This window comes from Euprymna scolopes, chromosome 1 (assembly GCF_053919585.1).
Source record: "Euprymna scolopes isolate OS-2025 chromosome 1, ASM5391958v1, whole genome shotgun sequence".
Classification (NCBI taxonomy): Eukaryota; Metazoa; Mollusca; class Cephalopoda; order Sepiida; family Sepiolidae; genus Euprymna; species Euprymna scolopes.
Genome location: NC_136482.1, coordinates 42,977,108 through 42,996,342, shown reverse-complemented (window position 1 = coordinate 42,996,342; position 19,235 = coordinate 42,977,108).

The window sequence follows — 19,235 nt, the reverse complement described above, 5'->3', positions numbered from 1 at the left end:
TACTATGGCATCGAGATGCCCCACTAGAGACTACTGCATGGTCCAGAATCCATCAAGGGTTATTAATAAGGATGTTGGCGGTGCCTACAATTGCAGAGGCCTTAAGACCGTCTAAAATATTACGGATTTGTAGTTTTCTCAAGTGTTCTACCAGACGACTTGATACTACTCCTAGTGTACCAATTACTTGTGATTGTACCCAAGGCCAATGGAGCATAATTTTTTCACTACTCCTTCTCCTTCTCTCTCACATTAACGCCTCAGGGTACTGAAAAGTCTACAATCTGCCAGGTTTATGAGACCTTATCAATGATGACCAAATCCGGAAGATTATATTCCAATTACTTGGGCGTTTGACACTTTTGCCCCACCATACCTCTACCTTGCCATTCTCACTTGTTCCCACTTGATCAGACACCTTCTCAAATCTATTTCCAGCGCACTTCACCCCAACCCTCTTACACACCTCCCAATATATCCCGAGTCCCATGCGATCGTGTCTTTTTTGGTACTCTTTCTGGGCCAGTCTACCACACCCTGCTGCAAGGTGCGCAATTGACTCTGATGTATTACCACAAATTCGGCATTCTGCAGCAACTCCCTCTACTAGAACCACTGTTTGGAACAATCATGTTTATAATGCGTGCTCTTGTGCTGCACAAATAAAAGTTTCAGTACCCTTAGCCAGATACCCAGCTCAAAGCTATTTGCATGAACTTTCATCAGCCACTCATGCTATATCCTGGAAGAACATTCCATGCATTTTCTTCCTCGCCAGTTCCTTTGCCCTTTCTCTATCCATACGTTTCATATAATCAGTCTTGGTCTCACATACCTCCACTTCATTGGCCACAACCTTAAGCATCCAATCCTTACTACTTATCACATACTCCTTCTACGACATCTCCTCGGCTCTAACACAGTCTTTTACACTTTTCAATTCTCTCCTACCGTATTTCCTCTTTTGATACACCCTTGTTACGCTACTTCGAATGTGAAATATACCTAACATTGCTAAAACTTTTCTTGTTTTGATATCCATGGCATGAAAATCCTTGTCAGACCATTCTAAAATGCCTGCATTGTATCTCAAAACGCTGGCTGCCCATGCATTCACTTCTTTCGTTAGGTTTCCTCTACATAGTTTCGACTATTCAATTAGTTTCATTCTTCTAAGATACTCCTTCCTGACTGTTTCCTTGATTTCTCTGTTCTTGTTGTCTACACCCTCCAACAGTCCCAAATATGTGTATCCTGTATCTGCTATTTCTTTCATGACTTCTCGATTTTACACCATTATTCAACTCAAATGGACATTTACTCCTCTTTTCATCACTAGCACTGCGCATTTACTAATTCCAAACTCCATCCCAATGTCTTCTGAGTATGTCCCTACATGTTTTACCAGACTCTCCATTTCCTTTTCAATTCTACCAAATAGTACCATCCTTAAACCGTGGATGGTTGAGGCATCTGGCACCAGATCCAAAGTTATACCTCAGTTTTTCTCTCTTCAAGAGGATGTTCAGTGACATCATTATCATTACAAAAAGTAGTGGCAATAACGAACCTCCTTGAAATATTCCACGTTTAATTCCAACCTGATCCATCTCTTATCTGTTTGCTGTCAACACCGTTTTCTATTGGTCCCTACTTGTCTGCAAAAGCCCTACCGAATTCGAAGCAACCTTCATCACCAATAGTCTTTCAAGTATCTATGAAGGAGGAACCATGTCATAAGCCTTTCTGTAATCGATCCATGCTACGCGCATATTCCTTTTCTTCTTCTTCTTCTTCTTCTTCTTTTTCTTCTTCTTCTTCTTCTTCTTCTTCTTCTTCTTCTTCTTCTTCTTCTTCTGCTTTGCATCCTGCATTAATACGTTATAAAGTAGTAGTTGCACTTTGGTACCTCTCGAGGCACTTTGCCACCGCTTCTGTTCGTCAGGGAAAACACCATTACTCTCAATATGTTCATAATTGTTCTCAGCAAATATTCCAGTCGACAGTTTCCACATCAGTGGCAGACATGTAATTGCTCTATACTTATTGACATATGTTCCCTTTGCAGGATGTTTCCTAACCAGTGTTGTTCTTGCCTTCAGAAGCCAATCAGGGACATATCCCGACTCTACAACCCTCTTGCTGGTTTAAACAGTTTCCATACATTCCTGATAGATTTTACGTGACCTCTCCCAACCAGCTAGGTTTCTTATTCTATCGCTCTTCGACAGACCAAACCCCACTCCAGAACATCCTGGAATAATAATAATAATAATAATAATAATAATAATAATAATAATAATAATAATAATAATAATAATAATAATAATAATAATAATAATTTTGATGGACAATACATAACAGGAATTAACATACAAAGAACCACCTTCCAAGGAGACTCACTATCGCTATTATTGTTCATCAACTCGACCAGAAAACCAGTAAACTCATGACCATGCATAATGCACTACCCAAAGGACGACATTGACAGATTCTTTGTGAAAAGGAAAGACGGCGCGAAAGAACATATATGTATAGAAAACTGTGTGAAGGATACAAGAAAGAAATAGAAAAATACATAATGCGAAGGAAGGATAATTATGGCAGTGAGAAACACTGAAAAACAATAAAACAGAAAACAGAGACACAAATGACAAAACGATGGAAGAGAAACAAGCCCACGGAATATTCATAAGAATGACAAAAAATGAGAATAACGAACACACCTGGACATGCCAGCGAACAGGACATATACACCGAGAAACTGAATCTCTAATAACTGCAGCACAAGATAACTCGATAAGAACGCACCATATCAAAGCAATGATCGATAAAACTCAGAAAAAAAACAGCAAATGTAGACTCTGTGGGCAAAGAGACGAAACGGTAACCCATATAGTAAGTGAATACAGCAAACCGGCCCAAAAGGAATACAAAAACAGACGAGTAAGGAGGATGGTACACTGGGAATTGTGCAAACAACTGCATTTTGAGTATACACACAAATGGTACAAGCATAAACCCGCAGCAGAACTCGAAAACGAGAAACACAAAATTCTATGGGGCATGGACATAAAAACGGACAAATCCATCCCATCAAGAAGACCAGATGTCGTAATAATTAATAATCCTGTCAAATAATAGACTTTGCTGCCCCAGGTGACTACAGGGTGAGTATGAAAGAAAAGTAGAAACGAAGCAAATACACAGAGCTAGCCAGAGCGTTAAAAGGGAGTTGGATGATGAAGAAAATCAAAATAGTACCGATAATAGTAGGAGGACAAGGAACAATTCTGAAAAACTTCGAAAAAAATGTCAGACATTGGATTCAGATGAATAGCTGCAAAAATACAACGACTAAGGATAATGAAAACGGCTGAAATATTAAGGAACCCACTTGAATGCGGAGAATAATACAAGAAGACAATATAACGAAGAAACGTACAGGGAATTAATGCCACCGAAGCTGCATGTCTACAAGTTCTATACCCCAATAATCTCATCACCGTTCCTCCCAATAGAAAAGTGATACCAAAAAGCTGAGAGGGTCAAGAAGGATTGAAAACCCAGGAGAGAGCGCTAGCCAGACCTCGGTTGAACAAGCGCGAAGAGAACTGTGACATTGGGAAGGCTTAATGCCACTCAGATTCCACCATAAACCAATGCCCACTGCCAACGAGTTATCAATGGTAAGGGGCTCTTGCGATGACACAAATTCATTTGCAAATGGTATCGAAGAAGGTGGAGAGAGCTAGTCTTCTGGGGAGACTTGTTGCCACGCAGCTTCCAGAGAACACAACAGGTGTTCAATCAGATCGTTTGTTGAAGTGTGTGAAAGCTCAATGTGAGCCAACAACAACAACAACAACAACAACAATAATAATAATAATAAACAGACATTTAAAATGTGTAATAAAATGTCAAGACGGCGCGATTAAAACTAACCGTATTACAACAAGCATTAACAAGGAACAATAACACATTAAATTAAAGTATTAGAAATCTGAGCACAGGTGTTGTCACTAGGAAAATGTACAGGTTGTTATAAAAGATTCATATTGTATGGTAACTGTATAACAGTAATAATATGTTAATACTACTGATAAAAATACTGTTAATTGTAATAATGATACAATTAATAGCAAAAAAGGACTACCTTATGTTTAAAACGCATATAAAAGGTGACGAGTCCAATGATTTAAACCCATTTGAAATACTATCGGCACAAGTAACTTAAAAGATCAATACTACTTCCTTACAACTTCGGGACTACGTCCCGCGGGACAAAATATATTATATAACGCAATAAGACGGTAACGCAACTTATTATATATAGATCAATGTATCTTTAAAGAGGAAGAGGGAAACCATTGCCAGCAAATGACTCGATTATAATTAAGCCTACGACAAGCCCGGATAATTTAGTGTCTTAAAATGTCTATGATACTCGACAGAATTATTAATATCATTAAGAAAACAATGGGGACATAAAGATTAGAATTTACAACCGAAAGACAATATATTATTGAACAATGTATACTAATAGAACTTTTCCAATGTGATCTGTTATTACCACAGCCGTTTGTCAAATACCTTATTCTACTCGAATGGCTGCTTAAGAAATGTGGTGACGCATATATATTAAGAAACGGGGCAAAATGTCTAATTCATGTATATGTATGATCTCAGCTGTTTGAAAAGTTAAAAACAACAACCCTAAAACAATCGATAAACACAACCCACTTATTAAGCCATCGCATAGAGATATAATTTGAAATTGATAATTCAAAAACTTGGGATTCAAATGGGAAAACTATGGACATCAGATGGTATAGAAACCGTATAACAAACAAAGGGATGAAAGCGGTTGGTGAAGTTGACACTTAAAATATCTAGGGATTCAACTGTAAAGCAATAAAAGAGAAGGTCGTAAAACAAGTACTTGTGAAGTGTAAAAAAATTCTTAAATTATAACTATTCGGCAGAAATTTAATTAAAGGGATCATCAACTGGATATGATCGATTCCGTGAAAATGAACGAGGTAGAGAGAAAATGAAAAAGACATAGAAGACTTTGTACCAAGCATGAACAACATAGAGAATTACGTGAACCAGAACAGAGAAAGCTTGAGGACAAAGGAGTGGGACAAGAATAACAGTATAAGACATGAGGAAATAATAGTCAGGAAGGCAAGAAAGGGATATGGGAAAACAAGAATAATATGGACTAGCAGGACCCGTGGAAATTCCACGGTAGTTAAAATCTTTTAAAACACATCAGTAAGAACGTCCTTATAAAAATGAACGTATGGAAGCAAGTAGAACAAACAAAGAACTTTAGTTTAAACTTTTATTGAAGGTCAATGCGATCGTAACTGATGCTGTTGATATTGTCAGGAAGTGCTGGTGATGATTGAGGCGGTGACAGGACGTCGATCAGCTGTTTGGAGTGAGAATAGTAGTCAGTCAGCAGGTTCTTGGGAGTCAGATTGTGAATTTAATGTGTGTGACATTGCTTACATCGATTTTGTGCAAGTTCTGATGACCCCAAGTTATGTAATATTTCAGGACATTTTGGATTACATGTGTGAGTAATGAATAGGTCACAGAAAACTGCCATTGCATCTTGATAAAGCTGTTGTAGATTCCTAGGGCTTCCTGTAAATGTAGATGGTAGAATAACTGATACACCAGAATAACCATCTTCATTCCTTGCTAAATGATCCATTAAGCCAGAATATTGAGCAGCTCTTAGTTGACTTTGATGGCTTTTAACGAAGTTAAATAAGCAACTGTCAACTTTTACATATGCGATAGACTTTTCTATTCATTTTGAATTTTATTCAATAAAGATTTGGAAATTCACAAATATTTTTTAAGTCGAATTATTGATATAGATTTCAATTAATGCATCACAACTTCCTGATAATATAAATAGAACACTTAGAATTTTCTGTACAAAAGTTTTTTTTTCCATAAAAACATTGTACTCTGTTATAATATTCAGATTCTTGTGTATTACATGCATAGAAAATGAAGTGTTTCTGTAAATCTTACGAAGTACAGTTAAATTTTGATTTTTCGATAATCAAAATGATGTGAGGTAGGTTATACCTATCAAATTTATTGTCAATATTATATAGTTAAGTAAGCTGGCTAATTGGCTATAAAGTAAGTTATTCCGAACTTTGATCTAGCATTTTAATTTAAAAAAAAAGCTTAACATTTTCTTGTATTTTTTTATTATATTAAGCCAAATGTAAGCATCATGCTGAAATAATAAAATGCCATTCTTAATAAGGGGAGAGGGTTTGACTATTCTAAACCTTCACCTAAATAACGATTTAACGAAAAAAATGTTCTTGTATCTTTTTTATATTTTTTGTTAAATAAGAAAAATCAATAAACTTTGATAGCACTATTGTAAGACTCATGCTGAAAGCCATTCTTAATATGAGGAGGGGGTTAACTATTCTGAAACTTCACCTAACAATGTAAAAAATAAGGGAAAAATATATGTATGAACAATAAATATTTCTTCAGTTAAATAAAATATACTGTAAATCTTTAAATAAGGATTAAATATTTATTTAAGCCATAATTATTGAAACAAAGTATTTTACTGCATAAAAAAAACGTTTATGGGGAGAAGGGTAAACTATTTTGAACCTTCACCTAAATAGCGATTTAATGAAGAAAAATAAAATGGTCTTGTATCTTTTTTTTTAATTTGTTTTAAAATAAGAAAAAACAATCGGTAAATATCCAGATACGCTACTACAGAACACCGACCATGCTAATGTGTTTTTTATAGGTAATTGAGGTCGCTGAAAACTTATCTGATAGTCAAACCTAGGGCAAATTTACCGTTTGCATGGTATTTACCCCTGAACCCACGAACTACTTTCCACCATTTTGCAGCTTCCGTTTATGCTACGCGCATGTACGTTGTAGCATAAATGACGGCTTCACCAAGCAAACTACGTTGGGGGGAGGGGATTCTTTTTTCCAGGACATAGAATTTTCTAATTTTCAAAAATACATTATAGCACTTGTTGGGTGGAAAATTTAAAATTAGCTGAAAAAGAAATAAACACAGAAAAGGAAAGCACTCCAAGTTGGAGTAGCGGGGGGTAATTTATCTGTTGTTTTTTTTACCTGGAACATAGAATTTTCAAAAAGTACCGCACAGACATTTACCAATTAGAACACCATTTAACATTTTCCGAAGATTTTACTGTGTACATTGGGGGTGCGAGCGATTTTTTTTACCTGGAACATAGAATTTTCAAAAAGTACCGCACAGACATTTATCAATTAGAACACCATTTAACATTTTCCGTAGATTTTACTGTGTACATTGGGGGTGCGAGCGGGGGGGGGCGGATGTGATGTTGGGGCACGCGCGCCCCAACATCACATCCGCCCCCCCCCCGCTCGCACCCCCAATGTACACAGTAAAATCTACGGAAAATGTTAAATGGTGTTCTAATTGGTAAATGTCGGTGCGTTACTTACGGAAAAACGTTTAACTAAACTGCAAAAGCACTTATTAAGCCGCATAAGTTCTATAATTGAATCCCCCCCGCAAAAAAAGAATGAAAAACATAAAGATGTTTGGTACTTATGTTATATATTCGTTATCATCGAGGTTATCCTTGAGGGGTACCAAATTGAGCTTTCGTTACATTTGAATATGTTATATAGAGTTCTTCACTTAGCGGCACTTTTTACGTTTCGGTGTATACACTGTATAACATCAAAGATTCCGTGTGCGTATGATTGTCTCTAATATAAATGGTTGTGTGTTTGATTATAATAAAGGGAATCGTGTGTGTGACATGTAAATTCTGAATCTTCCCCTGCTTCTCGCTGTTCAACCATCTGAAAAATGTCTCATCTTGGAGGGAGACTTGATACCTTTTTGACGAAGATTTATCACTGCAAGACGATGAATGTTTTTTATAGATTTTATTTCACTTTCCCCAGAGGTCCTGCAGCAGGTGTAAAGTGAAATCTGCTTGTGTGGTTCTTCTTCACACACGTCAGCGTTCGTCTCCCCCCTCCCCAGTTTAGAGGGGGAGACCACGGAAAAACGTCCGTCTTCTTCAAAGCTCAAATGAAATCTCTCAGATCTAGCCAACCACGTCACACATACGTAATTTGGTCAGCTGACCTTTGGTTCTGGTAAACGTGTCTACCTCCACGTTTACTCACGTCTCTCTCTCTCCCTCTCTCCTTCTCTATTCTCTTATAGAGAGACAGAGAGAGAAAATAGAAAGAGTAAGAAAGCTAGAGAGGGGGGGAGAGATGCTCGTTAACATTCCTCCACCCCTTTTTTATCAAAATGTATGGCAAGCCATACATTTTTAATAACTAACTAACTAAAAAAAATAATTATGTCCGAAGTACATCTTTATTTTTTCACTTTCCGGAGTCACCCCTTTTCCAAGAAAGATCAGGCACCAGTACTCTTCTACAACGCTATCAACCCTTATGCTGCTTCTCGAAAGTCCCTCCTCGACATTAACTTGCTTCCAAGTTAGACAAAGATACAGCTTTGCAGATATAAATCTTATCTAGGCGGTCGCATTGTTGGATATTTTCCACTGACTCTGCTCTTTATTTGGACCACTTGGCCAAACAAATGGAGACTCCATTTTCGAACACTTTTTCGAAATGGGGCCAGCATATCGCAATTACGACCAGAACGTCCGATGCTCCATGTTGGTGGTAGCTTTATCGCATGGGGACTCGAACCCCAGACCCTCAGATTAAAAGTCTGATGCTCTACCGACCCATCCACCCCACTCGCGTTGTCGACTTTCAGCATAGGCCTAAGTCCCAGTTTTTTTTCCTTTACTGTAATGCCCTGACGTCTTTCTCTGAGTGGTCCTATTATGGGAGCTTTGTTCTATTCTATCTACTACTTCGGGACTTCACAAAGCTCTTCTACTAACTCCCTTGGTTGGTCTAAGCCAAGATACGCCTTCACACTGATTCACTCGGAGCCTGTTTTAGTTTTTGGAACCCGACAAGATACAGAATCATCACTCTCTAACTAATGCGCCAAAGCTTACTTGCGCATCGATTTCTAACTAAGTAGCTTTCCCTTTGTGATTTTCCCGCATTCCCAGCAAGTCCCAAGATTCAAACCCAGATATCCCTCACACATTCCTCTAAAAAAATAAAAAAAATAATAAGGCTCTATCTTGTCCCTTACGTAATCTGCATCTTTCCCTTTCTTCTATCTCCCCGTGATTAGGCTTGGTACCGACTGTCCAGTCGCTCAGTACCCTGACGAATTATCGCGACCTTGCACGCCAGACTTTTGTTGGACAAGACTTATTGCCGTTGCTTGGGCCTACGTGGCATCTTCCAACTAACTGGACCCACTAGTATTGTTTTAACAGGGTAGTCATTACTCTAAAATAGTATTTCCCCTGCCAAATTTTCTAATTTGTGAGAATACCGTGGCTTATAAAAAAATAAAACAACAGAAAAAACTGCTTTCTACAGCCTAATCGCCTTGTAATTCTCATGAAAAAATGCAACTACGCGGTAAACGTCCCTAAAATATAACTAAACCAACCAAATCTATTCCAAAATAATTTAATTTAATAATACCAATTAAATTCACCCAGCATGTTTTTTTTTTTTTTTTTTTTTTTTTACACTTTAAAAAATTTTTCCATCCCAAGCCTTATCCTATTCATCATAAGCCTACTCTTATTACTAGTATTTTGTGGGAAACAAAAAACCTCTTAACATTCCATATGGTGGGTAGCCTTCTATTTTCCTAAGTACTTGCATACATATTTCATTCATCTTCTCTTGAGCGATTCGTAACATAATGTCCACGTCAGCTATTGCACCCCCTCTGCCCTCTACGCCATATCAGAGGGCATTTCATTTGCTCTCTGAAGTTGATTACAACTAGATCCGCTCACGCTGGACAGAATACATTCCGTTTACTGCTATGTCAGAAAAAAAATTTTTTTTCCAAAGTCGGTAAGCGCAACCTGCCTTGAAGACACATAGCTTTCCGGAAAACATCGGATTTCCACACATGAAGTACTCAAACTTGCTCCATGTTGATTCTAATCGAAATCAATAGAAATAACGATAAAAAAATAAAATTCGAATCATTTCTCGAGAATAATGAACTTAATAACTACCCAAATAATTCAACACCTCTCCAAAATTCTAACATGCTTGCCACAGAAATTAAATTCCATTCACGGCCCACTTTTTTCTTTCATTTCTTCATATAGTTTATTTATCCCTATATTTATCCTTTTTTTCTCCCTTACTTATGTGGTCAAAACGTCACTCATGTCGAATAGAACATTTATTCTACTTTTCGAAAATTGAAATTAATACCGACTGAACCTTTGACTTTTCCGAAACTTTATTATTATTATTATTATTATTATTATTATTATTATTATTATTATTTATTACCCTGTTTAAATCTTATTTCTTTCTCTTTTTCCCAATTTTATTATTACTCTTATGATTATTAATTAATTAATTAACAACACGTTCTTTCTTTTATTAATCATTCTTTCAATAGACCCCACAAGCAAAGATTTCACCTCACCATTCTGCGAAAAAGAAATACATGTCAAAGAACAAGAAAATTCTGCCAATACCGTTTGACAACACATCAATTACATAAAAATAATAAATTAAAAAATACAAAAATATCCTATAAGCAATCACAAAGTCCCATCTCACTAACAACAAAATTCCAAATAACAAAACACAGATTCGTGGATACTCATTTGACCACGTCATCAAGTAGGTCGGCTGCATAGTGCATCATCTTTTACCATTCCACAGAATTCAAAATTAACGAAAAATCACAGTCGTTTACAAAAAATACCTAGACATTTACAATTAAAATACAGTCGTTTCTAAAATGAAATAAAACAACTCACTTATAATTAGTGAGAAAAAGGAAAAAAATCACATTTCCGAACCTATCCATTGTTTTTCATCAAAAGTACATATTGTTTTCCTTAAAAGTTACGCTTAGTTCACAGTTTAAAAATGACACAAAATATTCATAACACATATTTGTGATTGACGTGTTTATCTTTTTGGTAAAGGCTCGTTACAGTCATATGTTCTATTTCTTTTTTTTCTTTTTGGTTTTCTCACTGGCTGTTGTTAAAAATTTACAAAATAAGGCCATTCTTTGTTTTTCCCTTCTAATTTGGCATTAAGTGATATTTTTCTTCGTTCATAACGAGCTAATTTCCAATACGATAAACATTTTTGTAAACTATTTTCTATATATAAAGTTTTACATCTGTGTGTCTGTATGTCTTCCTTTTCTTTCTTCGTGAAAAGGTTGTACGTGTGTATTGCTTTTCTTTTTTTTTCTTTTTTTTTCTTAATTATTTTTCTAATTCGCCTAGTGTTTTAATGGATCCTACGTTGTGTGTGTGTTGATTTGTATTTTTTTTTTACTGTTCTTTCTTTTTCTTTTTTCCATACATTTTATTGTTTTTCTTGTCCTTTTTTTCTTTTTCTTTTTTTTTAGTCTATTCCGTTTTTCTTGACACTAAATCTCCATGCTTCCACGTTGTATTTTCTGAAACACAGGTTCGATTATCGCATCGGTGATGCGACTGGTCGACGAGCACCAAATTTGAATATGTTATATATTCGTTATCATCGAGGTTATCCTTGAGGGGTACCAAATTGAGCTTTCGTTACATTTGAATATGTTATATAGAGTTCTTCATTTAGCGACACTTTTTACGTTTGGGTGTATACACTGTACAACATCAAAGATTCCGTGTGCGTATGATTGTCTCTAATATAAATGGTTGTGTGTTTGATTATCATAAAGAGAATCGTGTGTGTGTATGTAATTTCTGAACCTACCTCTGCTTCTCGCTGTTCAACCATCTGAAAATTTCTCATCTTGGAGGGAGACTTGATACCTGTTTGACGAAGATTTATCACTCCAAGACGATGAATGTTTTTTATAGATTTTATTTCACTTTCCCCAGATGTCCTGCAGCAGGTGTAAAGTGAAATCTGCTTGTGTGGTTCTTCTTCATACACGTCAGCGTTCGTCTCCCCCTCCCCAGTTAAGAGGGGGAGACCACGGAAAAACGTCCGTCTTCTTCAAAGCTCATATGAAATCTCTCAGATCTAGCCAACCACGTCACACATACGTAATTTGGTCAGCTGACCTTTGGTTCTGGTAAACGTGTCTACCTCCACGTTTACTCACCTCTCTCTCTCTCGCCCTCTCTCCTGCTCTATTCTCTTATAGAGACACAGAGAGAGAAAGTAGAAACGGTAAGAAAGACAGAGAGGGAGAGAGATGCTCGTTAACACTTATGTTTTTGTAAACCACATTAAAAACTACGCGATACAAAAAAAGTCCCCCAATTTGTTGTACTTTTCTTTAACTGTAAGTCATTAAAAAAAAATTCAGTCTGTAATTTTTTGATTGGTACGCCATGTGAGAAGGCAGTTTGCTAGGTGAAGCAAACCGTTGTTCATGCTGCAGCGCACGCGCGTAGCGTAAACGGAAGCTGCAAAATGGTGGAAAATTATTCGTGGGGTCGGGGGTTAATACCATGCAAACGGTAAATTTTCCCCAAGTTTTACTATCAGATTCGTTGTCAGCGACCTCAATTACCCATATAAAAAACAAATTAGAGTGGTCGGTGTTCTGTAGTAGCGTATCTGGATATTTACCGAAACTTCACCTAACAATGTAATAAAAATTATGGAAACATTCTTCAGTTAAATAAAATATACTAAAAATCTTTAAATAGGAAAAAAAATTTCTTGAAATAAATTGAATCGTAAGTAATGAAACACCGTTTTATTTCATATAAAAAAAAATTGTTGTGTCCATTTTTTATAGTAGTTAAATATGTATGCCCTGTCGGTGGGCATTAGAAGATGAATGCCTGTAAAAGAAGCAAAATAAAACGAACAAAACATAAGTAATAACTATGTAAACAACGTGAAGCTGTATAAATGTTACAAAATTACTCGATTCGGCATTAAATAACACGAAAAAGTATTGATATGCCGTAAAACAACAACAAAACAGAATAAGACGTAAAATATGTTTTGACTCTGTATTTGCGAATGGTTACTTTGGTGATTTATGTAATGAAGTCATTCTTGACTTTTTGTATCATGTACTTCTAAACATAGTTTTTGTTGTGTAAGGCTCACTCAAAAGTAAATAAAAAAAAACATAAAGTGGCACAGTAAAAAAAAAACGTACTCATAGCGTTAAATGTAAAAAAATATATTTATTACTGAATAAAATAGAATTAGCGTTCCTACAATAATAAACAGAAGACATCGTTAAAAATGTAAGTAAAATACTATACTATTTAAACTGGAACGATACCTTCTATGCATAACTGTCTTTAAAATAATCCGGAACCATAAATAGACAGTTATTATTTTTATTTTTTGTTGTTCGGGAACTTTTGGGAAATAAAAGGGTTAATGATTTTTAACTGATAAAGATTGAACAATAAAGGGGGATAATTCGCATTAATTGATGTGATGATGATGACGCGTTTCATTAATTAATGTTTGCGATGATGATGACGTGACACCGTACGGACAAGCAAATTAATATATAGATGATTCATATGAATTACAAAACAAGATCATCAGTAAATCTCTTGCACATAGCCGAGAAAAAAAGAGGACCACAATCATTTTTTTACAAGGTGGTCACCACTTATCAAGGCCTGAAAACCACTCGGGGATAAGGATTATTGCGTGTACAGTACGTTAGTATTCAGAGTTGATATAGTGTCTTACTTAAGGGGGCGGTTCATCAGGAATCTGTTTATGTAGGACTGAAAGACATCCAGTTTGTAGTCAGGTGGGTACCAGGCAAGCGGATCAGCGTTCCACAGGCGTGCACTTCTAAGAAAGAAGTTTTGTTCATGGAATCTACATTTTGGTTTTGGCACCGATAAAGTGTGGGGATAATTTTTGACAGTGGTTTCAGCTAGACGAGGTGTTTTCGTGAAAGATTGTCGAGGAGGAACAAGGGATTGGAGTTCAGACTATTTTGTACTCTGTCAAGGCAGGATAGACTGTTTTTAGAAGCTCTTGCCCAGAGGTGATAGCCGTACTCCATCGTCCGGCGTAATTGGCTTTTATATACAGATACATATCTTCTGGAGCGGTAGAAGGATCCTATTATTTTTCCAGCGACCTTGGCAACAGATTTGATGTAGTGTTCCACTTTAGGTCAGGAGTAAAGGTCAAGCCCAGATGCTTGTCAAAACATTTATTTACAGCGGCACAGCACCTCCCTGGTAGAACGAATCACATAAGAGCTAAATTAGATAAAATATAGAATACAGTACACGCAGATTCTGTGGAAAAATTGACGAACCATAAACACCATAATCACTGAATGCAGCAATATATCCTATAATTAATATAAGTACTGATACGACTTCATAGAGAAGACGGTTATCTGAAGACTGCACCTCAAACACGCGGACAAATGGTCCGAATAAAAACTGATTACTTTATATATAAGAAAAATCGCAAAAAAATCTGTTATTATATAATGCTACAGATATATAAAGACGTCCAAGCTGGAAGATCGGGCGTCATGATATTCAACAAACATGTTCTGTAAAATTGTAGACTTTGTTGTGTTAGCCGAACATAGGTAAAGTATCAAAACACAAATATAGCAAATAACTGAAAGGAATAGGGAACGTGAAGAAAATCAATACAATACAATACTTTTAGGATAACTCAGAACCTTTCACAATGATTCTGAAAAAAGTCCAAGAAAGAATGAAATTTTAAGTATAACTCAGTTTATAATAATACTGAAAGCAACTTAATTATAAGGGTAATCCTTGAATGAGGATATTAATCTACATGTGTAGTAAACGCTAAACTCTCATATGGAAAATGGAACAGAATAAAACAATAACGGAACAAACACAACTGAAACTGCAAAGCATAATATTTTCAGTAGACCCCCCCCCCCAAAAAAAAAAAAAGAATGATCGCTGGCAATGTAAAATCAATGGTGAACCACCGGTGCGATAAAAAGTTCTAAAGGAATTATGATAATAATTATAATAATAATAATAATAATAATAATAATAATAATAATAATAATAATAATATAAATCATTATCATTATCAGCATTATTATTATTACTATTATTATCATTATTATTATTATTATTATTATTATTATTATTATTGTTGTTGTTATTATTATTGACTCACAAGGAGCTTTCACACACGGTATCAAATAGCTCTCCTTGAAAACAGCTTATAGTGTTCTCTGGAAGCTGGGTGGCAAAGTGCCTTCCTAGAATTCCAGTATTCTTCAATTCTTTCGATAATATTTGCAAATTAATTTGTGTTATCGGAGCGGCCGCTTGCCATGGAGTTCTCGCAAGCAGGTGTAATTAGTTTCCACTGGAATTTTAATGGTAGTTAGATTCCCCAAGGCTCCAGTTCTTTCCGCCTTTGTCCAGAGGAGATCTGGTCAGCGATCTTTCCTCGGCCTTTCAATCCTCCGTGGCCTTTATTAGATATAGAGTATTCCTCTTTTTTTGCGGGTCAGTAGTAGAAAATTGGAGGGAATTGGGGATGGAGAACGTGTAGCTATGTAGCTTTAACGCTCTTGGTTCCATGTAACGCTTCGTTTTGTTTTTCCTCTGCAGCAGTTTGTCCGGTCCACTCATGTGTCTCCTGTGTATTTTTCACCGCATTCAATGGTGTTCTTAATATTTTAGCTGTATTTATTATTATTATTATTATTATTATCATTATTATTATTATTATTATTATTATTATTATTATTATTATTATTATTGTCGTTGTTGCTGTTGTTGTTTCTTTTTCTTATCATGAGCATAAGTTGATGTGAAAAGAAAAATGCAAAAAAACCTACCAAGACTTGGAAAAGGAAAGAAAAAAAGTGTGCGATATCAGTAAGTAGGAGTTGCACCTGTTGTGATGGTAGCCGATGGGAGTGTGAACATTATTTGCCAAATAGATGAGAAAAATGCTTATCCATTGCAATGTTTCAGTGCTCAGAAGTCTGCATCTTAAAGAACAGCGAGAATCTTGAGAAAAATTATAGTAAACTGATAAAGGATATAGTGATATGATCATTTGTTCTGATCCACCTATCAACAAAAGAATAGACAATAATGAGTCAGACACAAAATGTGACAACAATAATGGTACAAATAATACAAATAAAACCACTACTACGACTACCACTACTACTAACAACAGTAACAATAATAATAATAATAATAATAATAATAATAATAATAATAATAATAATAATAAAAATAATAATAATACGATAAAGCATATGAAAAATGAATGCATATACTGGCCCTAAAGGAATACAAGAAGAGTAGGAAGAGCAGTACACTGGAAATTATGCAAACTACATATAGAACGAAGAGAAAAATAGTAGAACAATACTTAGAAACGAGCATCGCAAATCATATGGGACATTGACATACACACTTATAACCCCATCCAAGCAAGAAGACCGGGTATCATAATAATTACCAAAAAGAAAAGTCCAGTCAAATCGTAGAAGTTTTGTTTCAGCTGACCACAGGGTGAATATCAAAGAAAAGGAGAAACGGCGCAAATACACAGCGCTAGCAAGAGAGAAAGGGATATGGAAGATACAGAAAATCAAAATAATACCTATATTAGTAGGAGCACTAGGAACAATCTCCACAAACTTTGAAAAAGAATGGGATAGATGTGAATCAAAGGGATGACTGGAAAAGTCAACGAACAACAGTAATGAAATGCGGGTGAAATATTAATATATACACCCTGGAATGTGGAAACTAACACGCAAGATCAACAAGCACGGACCAGAGAAACTGCTGCTAAAATAAGACATGAAACCAAGAACAGTGAAGCTCCATACATATAAGTTCTCTAACCAAACCCAACTCCATCCTCCCTTTGCCACATCTCCACCCTACAAAAGAGGATCAGGCTAAATAACAAAATAGAGTCAAGGAGGAAGGAAAGGCCGAGGAGCTGACAAGGCCTTCACCGGATGGGGGCGAAGAGAAATGGGATCTTAAGGAGGCGTATTGACATTCAAATTACAGTGAACACCAATAGCCACTACCAACAAGAAATCATAGGCTGTTGCGATGATACAGATTTATTTGCAAAGAGGTGGAGAGTACAGAACACCCAGGGGAGACTTGTTGTCACTCAGCTTCTAGGGTACACTACAGGCTATTTTCAAGGAGAGATCTATGACCACCTGTATGAAAGCCAACAATAATAATATAAGACTGTGTAAATAACACGAAAAAAGAATCAGCAAAATATATAATGCAGAAAACCGAAAAGAAAAAAATACTGCATCAAGATAAGGAAGAAACAATCAAGATAGAAAAAAGAGACAAGGAATGATACGAAGAAAGAAAAATGCGAAGAGAAACAGCTAGACTGACGATTCATGAAAATACTGGAAAATAAAAGTTACAATATCTTATGGAATATGGATATACAAACGAATAAAAGCATCCACTCAAGAAGATCAGATGCCATTTTACTTAGCAAGAAAGAAATGGCCAGATTGTAGATATTGCCGTTTCAGCAGACCACAGATTGAAGATCGATGAGAATGAGCGTCAATGAGAAGCGGTGCAAATACACCGAAGTGACCAGAGATCTCCAAGGGATCTGGAAAATGAAGAAAGTAAAAATAACAAGACTAATAGTAGGAGCGCTAAGAACGAAACCAAAAAACTTAAAAAAAAGGGTGAGAGAGATTGGAATCAGAGGGATGGCTGAGAAAACAAAACGAATTTAAATAATCAAAACTACTGAGATATTAAGGAACACCATTGAATATGGAGATTAACATCATAGGAAAACTGTAAAAAAACTAGATTCAGAAACGACTTCAGATTCCAAAACACATCACATGAAACCATGGAAACTATAAATGAAAACCCGCGTCCCCCCTTTTTTTGTTGTTTCTGTGAGTATCACCATAAGCGGGCACCACACTAAATAATAGGGGGTCAAGGAGTATCTAATAATAGAGTAGTGAAAGCACTAGTCGACCTGCGTTGGATGTGCAAAGAGGACTGGGACCTAGGGAGCCTTGTTGTCCTCCCGAATTCCAACGACAAATCAATGGTAAGCAGCTGTTGCGATTAGGCAAATTATTTAGCAAAGCTTATCGAAAGAGCTAGGGAGTACTGGAATTCGGGGGAGACTTGTACCTCAGACTCCAGGAAACACCACAAGGTGTTCTCAAAAGTAATATTTGACGATGACCCGTGTTAATACGAATATAATAATAATAATAATAATAATAATAATAATAATAATAATAATAATAATAATAATAAAAATGATAACAATGATAATTTTGATAAACAAACACAACTTTGTATAAAGTGTTGTCCAACGCGGACTATACTGCACTCCAAAGACACGGAACTAAATCTGTATTCGATAATGAAAAGAAAAAAAAACATAAATAGATGATGCAACATGCAGGGGGTTTCAGATTTTATTGACCATGAATAAATATCTCCTCACACTCAGGTTGGTGATATGTACAGCTCCCGACGAATTCTAAGTCTCTGGCCGAATTACAAACTGCATGTTCCGTGTTAGTTTGAATGACAGCAACGCCACAGAGAATGTTCAGGAAAAAAATATTTCCCTGGTTACAAATACATCCTCCAAAAGTTTATAGTGAGCATAACATTGGCTAGCTTGGAAGCATAAAAGCCGTAGAAGAAAACATTGATGAAAACGTTTAAGACAGAGATGCAGATTAAATGAATGGTATAGTATGTATTTCCAAAATCTTAAACAGTAGAATAATGTCGAATATCAAGCTGGCAATTGACGTGTGTGTATTTGTATGAAATCACATAGAACCTGCTTAATCATCTGGCCTGAATGATGTTTATTCCGAAGACATATATATTATTTAATTTGACACCTTAAACTCTCTTCAGTGTAAGATATATAAATAGCGACATTAATGCATTTCAAATATTTATCAATACCCGGGTGGTAGGTGCTTAACTCACTGACAAATTATAGTAAAAACTAAAAATAATAATTCCTCCACATTATGAATTTCTATAGAGGGAAGGGTATTTCGAAACCATGCATATCGCTTTAGTAGCAAATGTAAATGAAGATTTAGTATTTTA